Raw genomic sequence first — 17,923 nt, forward strand, 5'->3', positions numbered from 1 at the left:
TGGGCTAATTAATCCCAAGGCTTCCAATGGACACCGCTTCATCTTGGTGGCCATTGATTATTTCACCAAATGGATCGAGGCGAGTTCCTATGCCAACGTCACTGCCAAAAACATGACCAAGTTCATTCGTCGCGACATTATCGCTTGCTATGGAGTCTCGGAAGTGATTGTTACTGATAATGGCTCAAATCTGAACAAAAAGGTTGTGGATAGTTTATTTGACGAGTTTCATATTCGTCACTTGAATTCTTCACCTTACTGCCCATAAATGAATGGAGCTATAGAGGCGACTAACAAGAACATCAAGAAGATTCTCTCCAAAACAGTCGACAATTATCATGATTGGCATGAGCGGTTGCCTTATGCATTAATGGCGTACTGAACCTCGATTTGTACTTTGACAGGGGCAACTCCTTTTTCACTTGTCTATGGTATAGAGGCAATCTTGCCTATAGAAGTTGAAATTCCTTCATTAAGGATTCTCTCACAAGCTAGCCTCTCCGAGGAAGAGTGGACTCAACAGAGATGTGATCAGTTGAACATGATTAATGAGAAAAGACTTAAGGCTTTGTGCCATGGTCAATGCTACCAAAAGCGAGTTGCAAAATCCTTCAACCGCAAAGTTCGACCTCGATATTTTGAAGTCGGAGGTCTCGTGCTAAAGAAAGTGTTGTCCGCCATACTGGCACCGGGTGGGAAGTTTGCCCTGAACTATGAGGGTCCGTATGTAGTTAAAAAAGCGCTACTTGGGGGCGCCTTAGTTCTTGTAGAAATGGATGGTCAAGAGTTGCCAAAGCTTGTAAATGCCGATTCGGTGAAGAAGTACTTTCCTTGAATGAAATCCAAGGCCTGAGAGCCATTTTTAATGCAATCCGAGTCATTGTAGGTTATTCATGTCACGCATACCATGCATACCATCCATCCATACATGTACATTTGTTTTGCAGGTTCCAGATGGTTCATGAATTGACCCGCGATCGACTGAACAGTCTTAGCAAATATCCAGCAAGTCAAATGTGAAGAAAGGGTGGTAATGTATCGTTCTGATCTTACACACCTCAAATGATTTCTAATCCTTACTCCTTTGTCATTCGCAGGGTTACCAAGTCACCGTACCGCAGGTAAGTATCCTTCTTCCTAAAATCAAAGGGAAGTCAAATGGAGAATTTTCATCGCAAAGAAAAAGTCTTTGATGTTTTTGAGAAACAACAAGCGCTGAAGTGGGAATTGAAAGAGCAAAATTTACACAAAAGTTTGGAATGTTGTTTTATCCAAAATATTGCCTTTATGCTTGACGAATCATTCATTTTGAATCAAAATTCCCTATGGAGATTGATCGATTCATGATGATCTCAATGAAATGAAAGGGAGATGTTAATCATGCCAAGTGAGAAACACTTAGGATGAGGAAAGGCAAGCCATTCCTAAACACACCCTGTAAACACTTTGAGAGGAGAGAAAAAGAGAAACTCGTGTTGTTTAAGAATGAGAGATTCATTCGCGAATAGTACACAGACCGAAATGAAAAGAGGCATTTCCTTCTTATATCCTATACACTACAGGTGATCATAGTTAAGCCCCTTTGAGCCTTCACATGTGAAGAATTTCTACAAAATACCACTGTCAAGAACCACCCCACAATGGGATAAATTTGGATGTTTTGATTGACATTCCTTGGAGGAAAAGATGAGAAATATTTCTTTGCTCTCACTCGCATCAATCTTTTTGTGGTAACTTTAGAGGAGTCCTTATGGAAGCTTAAAACATCCCGAAATGAAGAAGAGCATTCATCTCTCCACCCAAACACTTATACCCTTTGTTCAGCCAAGTTGAGCCTGGTTATTCATTTCAAAAGCCGAGTTGTGATTATCTCCCTATACTAGGGCAAGGTGCACGATTTACCAAAGCAACTAGTGTTTGTGTGACAACGCGTAGAAAAATCTTGAAAGTCCTAGGAGCTCAAAAGAGTCAAAAGAGCAAAAGTCAAGTGAAAACTAGGGGGCATGAAAAAGCAGTGTGCCTGGTAAAAGCAAGGCCAGTGCCCATTGTAAAAAAAAACATCGAGAAAATAATTCTTTCGTGAAAAAAATGTCAAAAGTGAAATGCTTGTATGAAGAAAACAAAAATCATTACAAATGCAAAAGTCATTAGAGAAAAGAGCGAAGCTCTTGTGTTGCAATGATTAGCCAATGGATTTTCGAGACAAGTTGGATTCCAAAAAATCAATTGCCCTTGACAAGATTGGATAATATGATGATGATGCCATGATAATCACCCACTTATAAATCTCGTTTAAAAAAAACTTGAGCCTTTTTAGCCTTTCATCAAACCAACGTTACAATCCTTTCCATAGTCTCTTCTGATCGAGATGGTTCAAGCAGAAATTTAGACCTCCAAAGAAGCTACCGCTTGAAGAAATGGGGGCAAGGTTATCTTATCTCATCTTAAGGTTTCTTGACTTATAAACTTGACGAAGATGCTGATCGATAATTATTTCATTCCTAAGCTGCTGATGTTCATCCATTGTCGAGACTAGAACCATACCTACATTACAATCCTTTAAAAGACCTCTTAGATTGGTCGATGTGTACTTGTCACGGATGATTCTCGAAGCCTTCGACACAAGTAGTGCGAGGTATACAAAGAGATTATATTTACTTCCCACATTAATGGATGGGATCAAACTGCCTTCTCAATAGTATATAAGAAGTCCCTTCCGACCTTAGGAGCTCTTGTTTGGCATAGTTAATGAGCCATTTTCATGAGACAAGATCATTGTGACAAAGATTTGTCTCCCAAGGGAATTTGAGAATTGATGATATTTTCCAAATCCGATGGTAATTGTGTGATGTTCAATGAGGCCAAATGTTTTCCAAACAATTGAAGTTAGTTTGATTTGCTCATTGCAATCAACACTTTCTCAATGATGATATTCTCTATGATTTTGCCTGGTACGCCTTCGCTACCAAAGCACTTGTTATAACACGTTACATTAAATGTGCAGGTGCCTCCTCGGAATTTCCTCAGTATTTGGCTGACATGGTGAGCATTGGCAGCCTGAAACTATTCTTGCATGACAAATCTTCTCACATGAAACCTTGATTTCAAAAGGTTCAAGGGTCTATCCTTAAACCATGCTTTGTACAACATCAAGTCTCGAGTGAAAAACTTTAGGCCCATCAAGCCCCGGGCAAGAAACCTTAGGCATTCCTTCAAGGTTCTATTCTTATTGCCGTTCATAGGGTTTTAGCCCTTAGGCAGGATTTTAGCTGTTCACAGGGTTTTAGTTCTGATGCGGAATCTTTCACGTTCATAGGGTTTTAGCCCCTAGATGTACTTTCAGGGTTTTATCCCCTTTGCTGTTCATAAGATTTTAGCCCCTATACATACTTTCAGGGTCTTATCCCCTTTGCCACTCATAGGGTTTTAGTCCTGATGCAGAATCTTCGACGTTCATAAGGTTTTAGCCCTTAGACGTCCTGTCAGGTTTTATCCCCTTAGCCGTTCATAAGGTTTTAGTTCCTAGGCGGAGCCTTTGACGTTCATAGGGTTGTAGTCCTTAGGCATCTTTTTATTTTATTTTATTTTTTTCTTAAAATAAATCCAATCACTCCTCTTGCTAGACATGGCCACGGTTCAGGAACCGCCGGTTCCGGTTCCTGGCCACGTATGAACCGGAACCGGACGGTTCCGGGCCGGTTCCAGTCCGGTTCCGGTTCCGGTTCCGGTTTCGAGCCGGTTCCGGTCCGGTTCCGGTTCCGGTTCGATTCCGGTTCCGGGCCGGTTCCTTCCGGTTCCGGTTCCTGCCGGTTCCGGTTCATAATTTAAAATTTTAAAAAAAATTTATGAAATAAAAAAAGTAATGAAATTATGAAATAATAAATTATTCAATATAAATTGTAATCAAAATGTAAATTGTAATCAAATTTGGGGACAAAAAGAGAGAATGAGAGGGCTTGAACTTAATAAATTATCATTAAGCGCCTTACAATTCGTTACAATGATCTATAAAAAAAAAAGGAGCACAATATATATGCCCTAAAATAACCCAAAAACCTAAGCCTATCCGAACCTGCGCATTCCGTGCGCAGGGGTCACATGTCGTCGGATTATACTTCGGTTTCCCTAAGCTCACGTGGGCGTGCCCGGTATGAGAAATAAGGGTCCCCGAAATATTTGCCAACTCCAACAGTTCTTTTATCCTCAATCGTCGCTACCCGTTCCAGTTCCGGTAGCGGTACCGGTACCGGTGGTATCTCCGTCGTTAAAGAATTCGGATTCATTATTCCGATCTATCTCTTATTGTCGGTATTGAGCCTTCGTCCAATCATCGACACAAGCTTGCATCTCCACTAATTCTGGAGCTAATCTTGAACGATGTTCGTTTAAAATATTACCTCCGGTACTGAATGCTTGTTCGACCGCAACTGTGGAACAAGGGATTGAAAAAATTTGTTTAGCAATAAGAGAAAGGATTGGGTATTGGCTTGCGTGTCTCTTCCACCAATCCAAAATTAAAAAACCTGTACTACCTTCGGATTCAGTAAACTCAAAGGAAACGGTTAGATAAATCTCTAATTCAGAAATATTTCCTATTACTCCCTTTTGTTTTTTTTGTCTATTTAATAAAAGTTGGTACCCTCTACTAATTTTACCTGTACTCTCATTTTGTGTCTCGGTAGATTGAGAAGATCCAATATCACCTAAATTATATTTAGTATAAAATTCATTATATAATTATATTACTACGTTTTTAACCTCACTTAGTATGGTTGTAACATTTACCATATCATAATGTAAACATTGATAATACGTATGCAAATAATCACTTAAACCATCTAATTTGCAACGCGGATCAAAAACACAAGCAACTAAATAAATAATGGGAATTTCGCTATAATAATGTAGCCACTTCATTTTCATTGTTACTATAGTATGTTGTAATTCAATATCATTTTCATATTCGTCAAAAATTCCGACAATATTAATACACTCTACTAAAAATAAATGCGTAGTAGGATAATAAACACCGGACAAAGTATAAGTTGCATCATTAAAAACCTTTAAAATATCTAAAAAAAATTTGCAAATACCCCACTCTTGTGGGTATAAATTAATCTGAGGTATATTATTAGAAATGAATGCACATAATAAATCTTTATATTCATAAGATTCACCAAGCAAGTGGAAAGTAGAATTCTAACGAGTTGAAACATCTCTTGGAAATCTTTTTGGCCTTTTGGCATTTTGTCTACAAAATTTACCCCATTCTTTCATTTTTTGGGGATGTTTCCATCAAAATTGAATCGTCGTTTTTATTGGTTCAAGAAAAATATCAAGAGTTTTCAAACCATCTTGTACACATAAATTTAAAACATGACAAGCACATCTAACGTGAAAAAATTTTCCACCAAAAGCGGGTTTACAAATATTTTCTAAATCAGCAATTGAAGCGGTATTTGCCGCGGCATTATCAAAACCAATTAAAAAAATTTTGTTAAGCAAATAATATTCTTCTAAAATTTGCCTAATCATTCTATAAATATTATTTGCCGTATGCTTACCATCGAAATCTCTAAATGCAATAACTCTTTTTTGAATACTCCAATCGTCATCTATCCAATGACATGTTATGCCCATGTAAGAATGCATTTACCAATGATCACTCCAAATATCACTACCTATATGCACGCATCCATTAAATTGCATAAAAAAATTTTGTAAATCCTTTTTTCCATTATTGTAAAGATCTTTAATTATTCGTTTAAGTGAATTTCTAGGAACACGTTTTGCTTGTGGAGCACATGCTTTTTGTACAAATTGATTAAAATCAAATCTTTCTCCAAAATTAAATGATAAATGCTCAACGGAAACAAATTTACCTAATTCTTTCTTTTAAGTTTTTTCATTAAAATGAAATAAAGGGGAAGTGTTAGGATTGACGTACCCAGAAATTTGTTGTTGCCTGATATCGATTCCCGCTTGGGTTGGATGTTTACTCCTAAGATATCGTTTGAATGTTCCATATCCTTACCCACCTGTATATTTATTTATTTTCCCACAATGTTTACAAATTATATCATACCTTTTTTCACCAATATCAAACATTTCCATTTTCGTGAAGTGATCCCAAATGTCAGATGTAAGTTCTCGCTCCGCCTCCTTTGTTGTAGATATTTCGGCAGGAGGATGAAGACTTTCTTGCATCGGGACGCGCTCCACATCGGGAAAAATGTTGATTTCATCATCTTCAAAATCTGTATAATCACGAGGATCAAAAGAATGATGGGATTCCGTCATGATATTCTTACCTTTGCCAGTTGGCACTCGACTTCCACTTGCCATTTTTCGAGTGGATTGAGAGAATTGAGCGGATTGATTGGATTGGGAGAATTAAGAGAGAATTGCACGGATTGAGAAAATTGAGAGAATTTAGAGTATTGAGAAAATTTGAGAGAAGAGAATTTGAGAGAATTTGAGAGAATTGAGAGTATTGAGAGAATTTGAGAGAATTGAGAGTATTGAGATTTGAGAGAATATGAGAGAATTTTAGAGAATTTATAAGAAAAAAAATGAGAAGAAAATTTAGGATTAAAAAAAAAAAGCTAGATAACCGTTGCAATTTGCAACGGTTATCTTTTTAATTTTTTTAATTTTTAATTTTATTTTTACTTTTGCCCGTTGCCAAGGCAAGCTGCAAAGGCGCCGGCAACGGGCCGAAAGTAGGCTGTGCACGTGCAGGTGCCCCGCCGCAGGGTTTTTTTTTTTTAATTTTTTTTAATTTTTTTTTTGGAACCGGGCCCGGAACCGTCGGTTCCGGGCCGGTTCCAAAATTTTTGGAACCGAAACCGGGCCCGTAGGCCACGAGCCGGTTCCGGGCCGAAGCCGGCCTGTGGCCATGACTACCTCTTGCCCCAGGCATCGCACCATCCCGTGCCCTCTGCCAACAAAATTTAGGTGTCTTTTGTCTTTGAATGGAATTTCTTCGAAATCCCCTTCAAAGAGGGGCAGCTATTGACACCTAAATTTTGACGATCCATTTAGAGTTTAATTGCATATAAAATTAGGGGTTAATTTTTAACCCCTAAACAAAAATAATTTTCATTAAATCACATGGCATATAGACATTAGGTGCATTTGTATTAATAGGGTTCATTAGACATATTTTTCTTGTTTTAAAAAAAATTTCAAAAAAAAAATCAGGGCCGGCCCGATCGTTCTCCCCTTCTTTTTCCCTCACGCGGGCCGGCCCAACTCTTCTCACCTTCGGCCTGGCCCGACCCATCTCCCGTCTCTTTCTCCTTTTTCCTCTGCAATGAAGCAGAGGAGAGTGTCGCGTATGGGTACAGGGGGCGTCACACTGCAGCAGGCGGCATCATCGCACATCGAGGCGCAAAGTAGAGGGGCAGCCGTGGTCCCCAAAAGAGAGGAGGCTTCTCCTCTCTCCCAGCATTAAAAGGGGGGAAAAGACGAGAAACAGAGAGGTTTTTTGGGGCTTGAACAGAAGAGGAACGGGGAGTGATTGGAGAGACAAACAGAGAGAAAATGGAGGATTGAGGGGTTTTAGAGGAGAGTGTTCCGGCCTCCCGATCAACGAGGAGACGGCCGGGCGAATCTCTTCCCTCTCTCCGCCGTGCGTTTGAGTCAGGAGACACCGACAAAGGAAGCTTGATTCGTTCGCCGGTCGACCACCCCAGTCGTCATCAGTCCTGTCGAGCCTCCGGTCACCGCTCTTTAGCCCGGTCGTTCACGAAACAAGTGAGTCACGATCGCACATTTTGCTCTGTTTTCGCCCCCACTTTCCTTGCCTCTCGGGTGCCGGGCACACCGAGCTTGTTCGGTGGTCGCCCGGCCCCGTCGATAGATGCTCGTGCTCGTTTGACACTCAAAGAAGCTGTTTTAAATGTTTCACACCGAGGGTAGGCCCTGAGCTTTGCTAAACTCAAGCTTGTTTCAACATTTTTCAAACGCCCCTCACATGTTCGACGAAATGCCAAAATGGGGGTCTGAATGATTTTTTGTGGAACCAGCGACTTGAACTCGGTTTTTATGTTTGCTTAGTACTCATATTCATCGAGTCAGCACTGACTTTTGCGTTTTTCGTGCATTCACATCACGGTTCGCGTATTGTCCGAGTCGGTCTCGCATATGCATCCTCTCACCAGACACGTAATCTCTGCAAAATCTCTGCAAAATCTTCTTCGAAAGAGTACCATCATATGGTAAGATGTACATCCCAACCCTGGAGTTGCCCACGTATCCAACACTCTGCACTCAAACATCTAAATTCAATCTCAAGGCGGTCTACCACGGGCCTGTCAGCGTCCTCCTCAAGCAGATTCTTTTACCTCCCCATTGCCGGTTCACTCTCTCTAAGATCTGCATAAACACAAAAAGGAACCAATTAGGATCTGGCAGTTTTAAATAGAGAAATCCCATAGTTTAGTTAAGATATGTAGCAGACTCATATGACGTTCTTTCTATTTAAATTAGTAAATTGAACAACCGGATAATTTCTTGGAACCCAATTAACATATCGAATGTCTGTTTCATTTCTAGAAGTTAAAGAGAGAGAGAGAGAGAGAGAGATCTCATTGCTTTATAGAGATTATTATGGAGGGTTCAACTCCTCAGTAGTCGCCTTCAACTGACAGTCACTTTCAAGTCACTTTACTTTTGAAGATTCTAGCGTTGGCATAAACTGTGTTCTCCAACTGAGAAGGGCTAAAGAGAAAGCAAGCGGGACAGATCCACCAAAGAATGTTATAGATACTGGAAGGAATATTGATTCAGATGGAAACTCTTGAGGCTGAATGATAACAACGTATCATGTAGTGGCTCCAAGGAGCACTTGTAGTTGCCGTTACATTATCACATCGAGACAGGACAGCCAACAGAATTTGTACCGAAAAGAGTAAACCCTTTAGGTCATTTCTCTGTTTATATACTGAATTAATTATGAAACTGGGGAATTCAGGTTGACTATAGAGATTGAACGCACCTGACTCTTTTGCATTTCCATCAACTCCTGCATCAGTATACCACAAGAGAACAAAAATACGAATGAATTAGGACATATTTAAACAAGAAAACTTCTTCAGTATGGCAGCAACATTAGTAACTTGATCAGGTACCTGTTTCCTCTGTAATTCCTGATTAAGTTCTTTAAGTTTTTGAACTTCAGCTTCAACTTCCAAAGTATAGGCCTGCAAGTATTCCATACCCAATAAGATGATGTATCCAATTTTTCCAAGTAAAAACTATCTAAATTTCGAAACTGCCACTGCCAGGCATCAATTCCTCGACCCTATCTGGAAAACAGTGTTCAATTCAAGCCTCTACATTCTCAAGTAGGCCTCCTCTTTAACACTGCTTTAGCAGATGCACAGTTGGTTCTGTTGACATTAAATTGCCTTGACTTTATCTGGCTAGTACCTTCGTTATTTGCACTATGTAGCTAACTAGTGACCTCCAGGATAACACAAGCTTACAAGGGGCAACTCAGTGTTACAATATTTCGGTGACCATAGCATCAACAAACACCATGATTTAAAAAATAAATAAATTCAGAGCACATTAGTGGGTAACAAGAGTCCTTCAAGAGTTGCTTTCAGTTTATTCAGAAATCAAACTTTATCTACCATTTTTCATGAGCAACTGAGTTATTTAATGACATGAAATAACAGCCATCAAGAACCAACTTGATATCAAAGAAAACTGCAATGAAAAAAAAATCCCCTACTTTAGTTTCGGTTACCATGGGAAAACAATACATTAACAACAAGAACGAGCAGCAGAAAAAGAGTTTTTGCAGCAGTGTACTGACCTGCTTCCGAGCTCGAGACCGAGCAGCTGACTCTCTGTTCTTTATCATTCTCCTCTGCCTTCTCGACAACTTTCTCCAGAGCACTGCCGGATTTTCTTCCCCGGGCGAATGGATAAGGAACTGGTGAGAGTGAAGATGAACCCACCGTGTTCTTAGAAATTACATCCAGAGATATATGGTTGGCAGGAGATACTGTCTGAAAAGCAACTCCCCAGGTCTCTAACCCGGTCATGCCAACTCCGGTCTGCAGCCCACCACCCTGAACTAAGGAACTTTTAATGGATGCATCTGTCATCCCGATTGCCCCTCTTGACCCTAAACCAGGCAACTGGGAATTATTTGCTATACTTATGGAAGAGGCAAAAGGCATAGTCGCTGGCTTGGGGAGGAGGGGTAGATCGTGCTGTTGCTGGAGCTGCTGGTGGTTGGATCTAATACTGCCGACATTGAATGCTAAATTATGAGGCTGACCAGATATTGACTTACTGTTCTCGGCAACCTGATTCACAACAAATCCATTGTTCTGGCTCGGATGTTGAAAGTTTAGACCCAAACCAGTACTATTACTAAGCAGCGGAAAATCACCGACAAACCCACTGCTGTTGGGTATTCCCACTTGTTGAGCATCTTCTCTTACAACTCCTGCTCTGAGTAAGAACTCCTCCAAGGTCATCTCTCCAAGAGTAGGTTGCTTCTGCGGCATATCGAATCCTCCACCCTTGTTCCCATCCTTAGCAACAGTACTCTCTTTGAGCAGGTCTTTCCGAACTTCATCGACTGTTTTTTGACTAAGAGTCCATGGCAACGTCAACGACCCTTGTCTCCGTTTATTACCCTCTGGAAGGCTTCCATCCCCTGTAACCGTGGAAGACATCATTGCCTGAGTCTCTTCAGCCGTCCAAATATTTTTCAGAAGTTCATCCATGTTCATCGACCCAAAATCCTTTCCAAGCCCACCCATGTGTTTTGAAACTCATCAAAAGTCAAAGGGTATACTGATGGCTGCCGAGTTAAAGAGTGATTTCCGTGTGGTTTCCCAGCTAATCCTTCAGCAGGCAATGCATCGGCTATGCCTTTGAAATTATATTGAGAAGCCATCTTTCTCCAAAAGATTGGTCACAAGAAGTATCCTTCTCAACACCCTAATTTTAGCCCCCCTCTCTTCAGATTTCTAGAGTTCAATGTCCATCAAATCAAAGTGTAAATGAGTATGAGTATGAATTTAGCAAAAAAAAAAAAAAAGAGTATGAGTATGAGTACGGAAGAATATAGAAGACCAAATTATAGTTCAACTTGTATGAAGAACAAATAACTCACATCCCAATAGACCCGAGTAAAATTAAATCAATAGAAATTTTGCATGTATATCTGCACTGGTGGGAACCCGTTTATGGAAACAGTTAGTACTCTGAATAAAGGCAAACTTGAAGTGTCTCACAGGTAAAACTAACGCATATCCACCTGTTTGCAAAGCAGAGCTGCATACATTTCTTGCTCCGAGTATAAAGTAACTTCCGAAATACACAAGCTTAAGTTATTTTTACAAATTCATCACATAACGTCGGCAATTTATGCCTTGAATTGGCATTTGAATAGATGTGTGTTACAAGAATATGCTAGCAACACAATATTTCCCAGTTGGTTTAACCTTATAATACACGTAAAAGAAATTAATTTACAGCCATAGCCTAGTTTAGGTACTCAGGACAGTCTTTCACCTAAATCAACTAATAGATGAAAAGAATCATTTCGAGTCGGATGGAGAATCCCTGGGAAGGTCATCATCGCATACAATGAGATACGTGAACCGGTTCAGTCGATCGATCTCCGGACCGTCATGACCCCCCCAGCCATTACAGCCCAACCCCAAGGAAAATTTAATAGTGTCGAAGCGTACTAGACACTTGGGCATCCCGTTAGCAAGGTGCAAGCGTTTCCAACATATTAACTCCTCCAAGTTCTTGCGAAAATTGATTTAATCCGATCTTCCATAGCCCTAGTTTGCGATTTGTCGGCTTCCATGATTCACAGATTCGACCGCTCTCATATCAATTTGTAATGAACTAAAAGAATCTACAGTAAAATGAGAAGAGAATTTATCACTCCTAACTTGATTTACCTTAAATAACCAAGATGCTTTGCTAATTAAACATGCACTATATATTACTTTCTGGGCATGGGCTCTACTGCCTTGTGACATGACACAGACGAAGTTTCATTCAAAGGACATGGAATTCTTGTGGTTTAGCTTTTGCAGTAACAGGTCTGCATGTTCAGGGATCCTGGCAGTGTACTGGATCTGCAAAAACTTATCTGACGAAAACTGTCATTTCAAATTCCTGAACTGAGGCCAACTAATCTTAATTGAAAATAGACAAAAGGACATCTCTGAATAATCGGCACTGACATGACATCCGAACAAAGCATCCAGAAGATGCAGATCAGAAGAGAATAATAACTTTTTTCTCAGATCATAAGGGAAAGAATAGCAGCTTTTCGCACAAGTTGAGGAACGACCCATTGAATTGAACTGATCACAACATCTCAATCTCAAAACCGACCAACATCGCGATTGGCCACCCCGCGAAAGCCCGAAACGACCTCGCGAAGCGTGACGAACGATGCACTCCTCTCTCTCTCTCTCTCAGAAAACAGAGCATCGACCCAACCTCCCAACTTCATAGCCAAACCGCAACGTGAACGCGAAACCAGAAACCGAAGATCGCCAGACGACTGCTAAAAGTTCCAATCGAGATCAAATTCAAAAGGAAACAACAAACCCAACAACTCGAAAAGACGAATACAACAGTCAATCACTCAACCGCCGAGAACCCACATGAGAACCACAAAAGGAAAAAAACAACGAAAGCAGAAAGCAACCACTCAAAAACCGCGAACCCAAAAGGGACGAGAAGAGAAATTTAGAAAAAGGCCAAGAAAATACGTATAACCCACAAACCCAAGTACGAAAATACGAACGCAAACCAACCGAAAGCGTAAGTAACGCTAAAAATGATGGCAAAAATACCTGCTTTTATGGAAATATATGCGGGCGAAAAGAGACGAAGCAGAGCAGAGTCGTCGTGGCGACACAACGGGAGAGACAGAGAGACAGGGAGAGGTCCCGTGGACATTCTTACGAATATATATGAGAAACCGTCCACATCGAATTAGGTATTTTTGCTGAAGAAGTTGGTTAATATGAAAATATTTGATAGAGGTACCGTGGCAGAGCATATTAATAGTTTCATGCAAGTTACAGCTCAGTTAAATCTGGATACGAAGCTTCAAGCTTTATTATTTTTATGTTATCTTCCGTAAAGCTATAACACCGCGGTGCCAGGAATTTCAAGCACCATGAAAGATGATTTGACTCTGGATGATGCTGTGAGCAACATCATGGATGAAGAGATGCGAAAAAAATTCTCAGGTGAAAATAATTTTCCGCCATCTACATCGTCCACGACATTAGCAATGGAGAACCATGGGAAAAGTAAAAGTAGAGAAAAATTCAGCGAGCGTGGCAAGTCATGGTCAAGGAGAAAGAGAGAGGTTGCAAATGATGAGTGTTGGTTTTGTCTACAAAAAAAAAAGTAGTGGGATGAGAATCAAGGAGCTAATGTGGTTAGCGATAAGCCTTTGCTAGAGAACTTGTGTTTATCTACAGGGTTTGACTTGACGACAAACAAGTAGTTTATTGACTCCGGTGCTTCTTTCCATTGCACCTCGCAAAGAGACATATTTGTTGATTATACCAGTAGAGATTTTGGGCAAGTGGTTGTGGGAAACAGCCACATGTGTCCGATTATTGGAAAAGGAATTGTGAGTATGAACATCTTAGGTGGAGGATGAATAGTTTGACGTGAAACTAGACATATCCCAGAGTTAAAGAAAAATCCGATCTCAACTAGTAAATTTGACCAAGAAAGTTTGGTAACAACCTTTGGATGCGGAGAGTGGAGGATAACCTCAGGAGCAAGTGTAGTAGCAAAGGAAAGCGTACAGGTACACTTTATCTTATCCAGGGAGACAATATCAATAATATGGTTGCAACGACAATGGCTACAGGTAATTTGTCTACTCTTTGGCATTATCGTTTGGGACATTTTGGTGAAAATGGTGTAAAGCAGTTACACTCAAGGAAGTTACTTCCAGGTTTGCAGAAAGTTGAGTTGGAATTCTGTGAGAGTTGCATTTATGGAAAATAAAAGGCAGTCAGTTTTCCGTTGAATGGGCGACTGAATAAAGGTCGAAAGTTAGAATTGGTTCATACGGATGTGTGGGGACCAGCTCAAGAACTCTCTTATGGTGGTAATAGATATTTTGTCACATTCATTGATGATGCGACAAGGAAGACTTGGGTCTATGCTCTCAAAGAAAAATCAGAAGTATTCGAGATGTTCAAAATGTGAAAGGCCATGTTAGAAAACGAGACAGGTTATCAGATTAAAGCTCTAAAGTATGATAATGGTGGTGAACACACGAGCAAGGAATTTACAGAATACTTGAGCCGGGAAGGCATACACGGTTGAAGACTGTTCCTAGAACTCCTTAAGAAAACGATGTAGCTGAGAGGATGAACAGGACTATTTTAGAGCGCGCAAGATGCATGAGGCTACACGTGGATCTTCTGCTACACTTATGGGCTGTTACAGTTGATGCAGCTATTTATCTGATTAACAGGAGTCCATCTAGTGCGCTTGATGGAGAAATACCGCAAAAGCAGTGGTCATGTAAAAAGATTGATTATTCATATTTAATAGTTTTTGGTTGTATTGCATATGCTCTGATTGATAGGGAGGATAGGAAGAAGCTTGATGCTAAATCCCAAATGTGCATCTTTATTGGATATGGTGGCGATGAGTATGGCTATAGGCTGTGGGATTATGAAAATAACAAAATCATCCGCAGTCAGAATATGGTAATCCATGAAGAAAAGATGTATAAGGATCATCAGACAGAGCATGAGAAGGTAGTAGAACTAGAATATGTTGCGCTGAGCACAATACTCGTGAAGATGGTTTCAGGGGATCAAAGTGCACCTAAAGGGGAGGTTCGAGATGAACCTATTATCAATGAACAAGTAGTTCAAGAGGAACATGGTGATCTAGAACAGACTAATGACCCTGAAGTACCTATCTTAAGGAGGTCTACACGTGTGAGAAAGCCAAAGGTAATTTTTGATCCATCAGCTAATGTTGTTCTAAGCCATGTCTTATATATAGATTCGGGAGAACCGGAGACTGTTCTATGAGGCAAAGAAAGACACATCTCACATGCATTGGAAGCGTGCTATGTAAGACAAGATGAGTTTGTTAATTCAGAACAAAACTTGGGAGTTGACTAAGTTGCCTACAGGTAAAAGCTTTGCTAAATAAGTGGTTGTACTGGATAAAAAATGAAGCAGATGGTAGTATCAAATACAAGGCGAGACTTGTGGTCAAGGGCTTTTCTCAAAAAGAAGGAATCGACTACTCCGAGATATTTTCACCAGTAGTAACGATGACATCAATCAGAGTTTTGCTGAGTATAGTTGCAATGGAGGATCTTCATCTCGAGCAATTAGATGTGAAAAATGGTGTTTTTGCATGGGGACCTAGATGAAGAGTTATACATGGCGCAACCTAAAGGTTTTGAAGTCAAAGGTAGAGAGCAATGGTATGTCACTTGAAGAAAAGCTTGTATGGCTTGAAGCAAGCACCGCGACAATGGTACTTAAAGTTCGATGGTTTCATGAAAGAAAAAGGATTTGCACACTGTGAAGCTGATCATTGTGTTTATTTTCGCAAATATAGCGATGGTAATATCATATATATCTCTTTATATGTGGATGACATGCTGATGGCTAGTTCCAATACGAAGAGAAACGCAGAAGTGAAGAAAATGTTGGCATCGCAGTTTGCTATGAAATACTTGGGAGAGGCCAAGGATATCTTAGGCATGAAAATCATCAGAGACAAGAAAAATAAGAAATTATGGTTGTCGCATGAAGACTACGTGAATAAGGTGTTAAAGAGATTTAACATGGATAAAGTAAAACCTGTTGCGACTCCTCTAGCGAATCACTTCAAACTCTCCAAGGATATGTGTCCGAGGACTCAGGTTTTGAAAGATGAGATGGAGGCAGTCCCATATGCATCAACAATGGGGAGTTTTGATGTATGCCATGGTGAGCACGAGACCAGATATTGCACAGGTAGTGGGAGTTGTGATTCGATATTTGCAGAACCCGGGCAAAGAGCATTGGAATGCAGTAAAATGGATATTGAGATATCTAGCAGGTACATCAAAATTACTCTCGTTGTTATGGAGGTACATCTCTAGAGTTGCAGAGTTATGTGGATGCAAATCACTCGGGTGATCGAGATAGTGGTAAGAGTACCACTGGATATGCCTTTACAGTTGCAGGTACAGTAGTAAGTTGGATATCTCAACTACAGTGAGTAGTGGCTCTATCAATGACAGAAGCAAAATACGTGGCGATCACGGAAGATTCCAAGGAAATCATGTGGTTACAAGATTATATGGAGGAGTTACATCAAAAGCAGCCAGTGAGCACACTATGGAGTGATAGTCAAAGTGTTGTACACTTAGCAAAGAATGCAGCTTATCACTCAAGGACTAGACATATTAAGAAGAGTTATCATTTCATCAAATCGGCATTGAAAAATAATGAGTTAAAGTTACATAAGATTGATGGCGCGAAAAATCCAGCTGATATGTTTACCAATGTAGTAGACAGACAGAAACTTATTTTCTGTACTACTACCATTAGTATTACTCCATGTTAATTGATGAGGAGTATCGCAGAGGCACAAGTTCCAATTACTAGCTTTTGAAGTAGATGGATGAAAAGTTGCTTGGTGCATCGAGTGCATTGTCTTCAAATGGAAGATTGTTGAAGGATGAAGTCAAATATTATCATTGAGGGCTTTTTTGTCTTTTCTATTAATTTTGTTTTTAGGTTAAAAGCTGCATTTTACATATTAGCTATTGATAGAAGCTAGCCGTCAAACGCTATGAAGAAAATAGAGAGAAAAGAAAAGAGAGAAGAAAAAATGAGTTTTTCTTTGTGAGTGTTCTCAATCTCTTTGTGCCCGATCTTGAGAGAAGATCATTATTGTATTTCTACTTTCTTCGAAATCTAGTAGATTCGCAGAGTGCCTCTAAGCAAAGACGTAGCCCAGGTTTGGATAAAATTCGATAACAAATTCTCTAGTGTATCCTTTCGATTCTGTTCTTTTTATTATTATATTCTGTTAGTGATGATCGTTTGCTTGAGTTATTTTTCTGGAATCGGTGTACGATTCCCAACAGTTTATGCAAATCATGTCTGTTGACATGGCTTTGTCGTTTACCACCTCAGATGCCCTGTACGTACATTTTGACAAAAAATTTTAACGATAGTCAAAATTGTCTCTAGGGTAAAACTCGATGTCTTTTTATGCCACAGTTGAAAGTCGATGCCAAAAAGTCAGTGACTTTTTCTTTTTTTTGATAACCGAGATATCCCACGTGCAATGGACTATTCCTCGGGGTGGTGGGGTACAAGACCAATGCCACCGGGTAAGCCCCCAAGATGTGATCGGCGGGAGTTGAACCTAAGACCTCATCAGTTTAACTGTCTAAGGCTAGAAACTCTCAGCCACTCGACCAATCACCCCATTGGTCAGTGACTTTCTTTTTTTGTTGTTGAAAAACCACTTTTTTTCCTTTTGAAAAGTTTATGTTTAAGGAAGAGGGGGATTGAATATTCTAATGAATAAGAAATGAAGAGAAAAATTGAGATAAAAATACATAATGTAAGTTCATTTTCCAATTTTCAGTAGAGAAACGAATAAAGAAAAATAGGTTTAGGTAATTGTGGTACATAAAATAGGTTAGAACGCGAAAGATTGTAGGAATTTGGGTTGTTACTGATTGGGGATTTAGGCTCACAAAGATTTAGGTACCATACACTTCGATTTTTAATTATTTTACTCAATTTTCTAATCTATTCGTGTTGACATCGTTACGAAATATTTTATTTTCTTAATAATGATTTGTATCAAATTTCCATAAGTAAAGAAATAAATTTACTCGTGAAAATAAAAACAT

At 39.8% G+C, this 17,923-nt stretch overlaps 1 pseudogene; it reads right to left on the reverse strand.

Moving 5' to 3' along the window:
• Nucleotides 1–8,188: 8,188 nt before the first annotated feature.
• Nucleotides 8,189–11,001, reverse strand: LOC115685688 (bZIP transcription factor TRAB1-like; annotated as a pseudogene).
• Between the last annotated feature and the right edge of the window lie 6,922 nt (nt 11,002–17,923).

Source organism: Syzygium oleosum, unplaced genomic scaffold, assembly GCF_021117445.2.
Source record: "Syzygium oleosum isolate NSW1041296 unplaced genomic scaffold, Sole_v2.1 Sole_v2.34, whole genome shotgun sequence".
NCBI lineage: Eukaryota > Viridiplantae > Streptophyta > Magnoliopsida > Myrtales > Myrtaceae > Syzygium > Syzygium oleosum.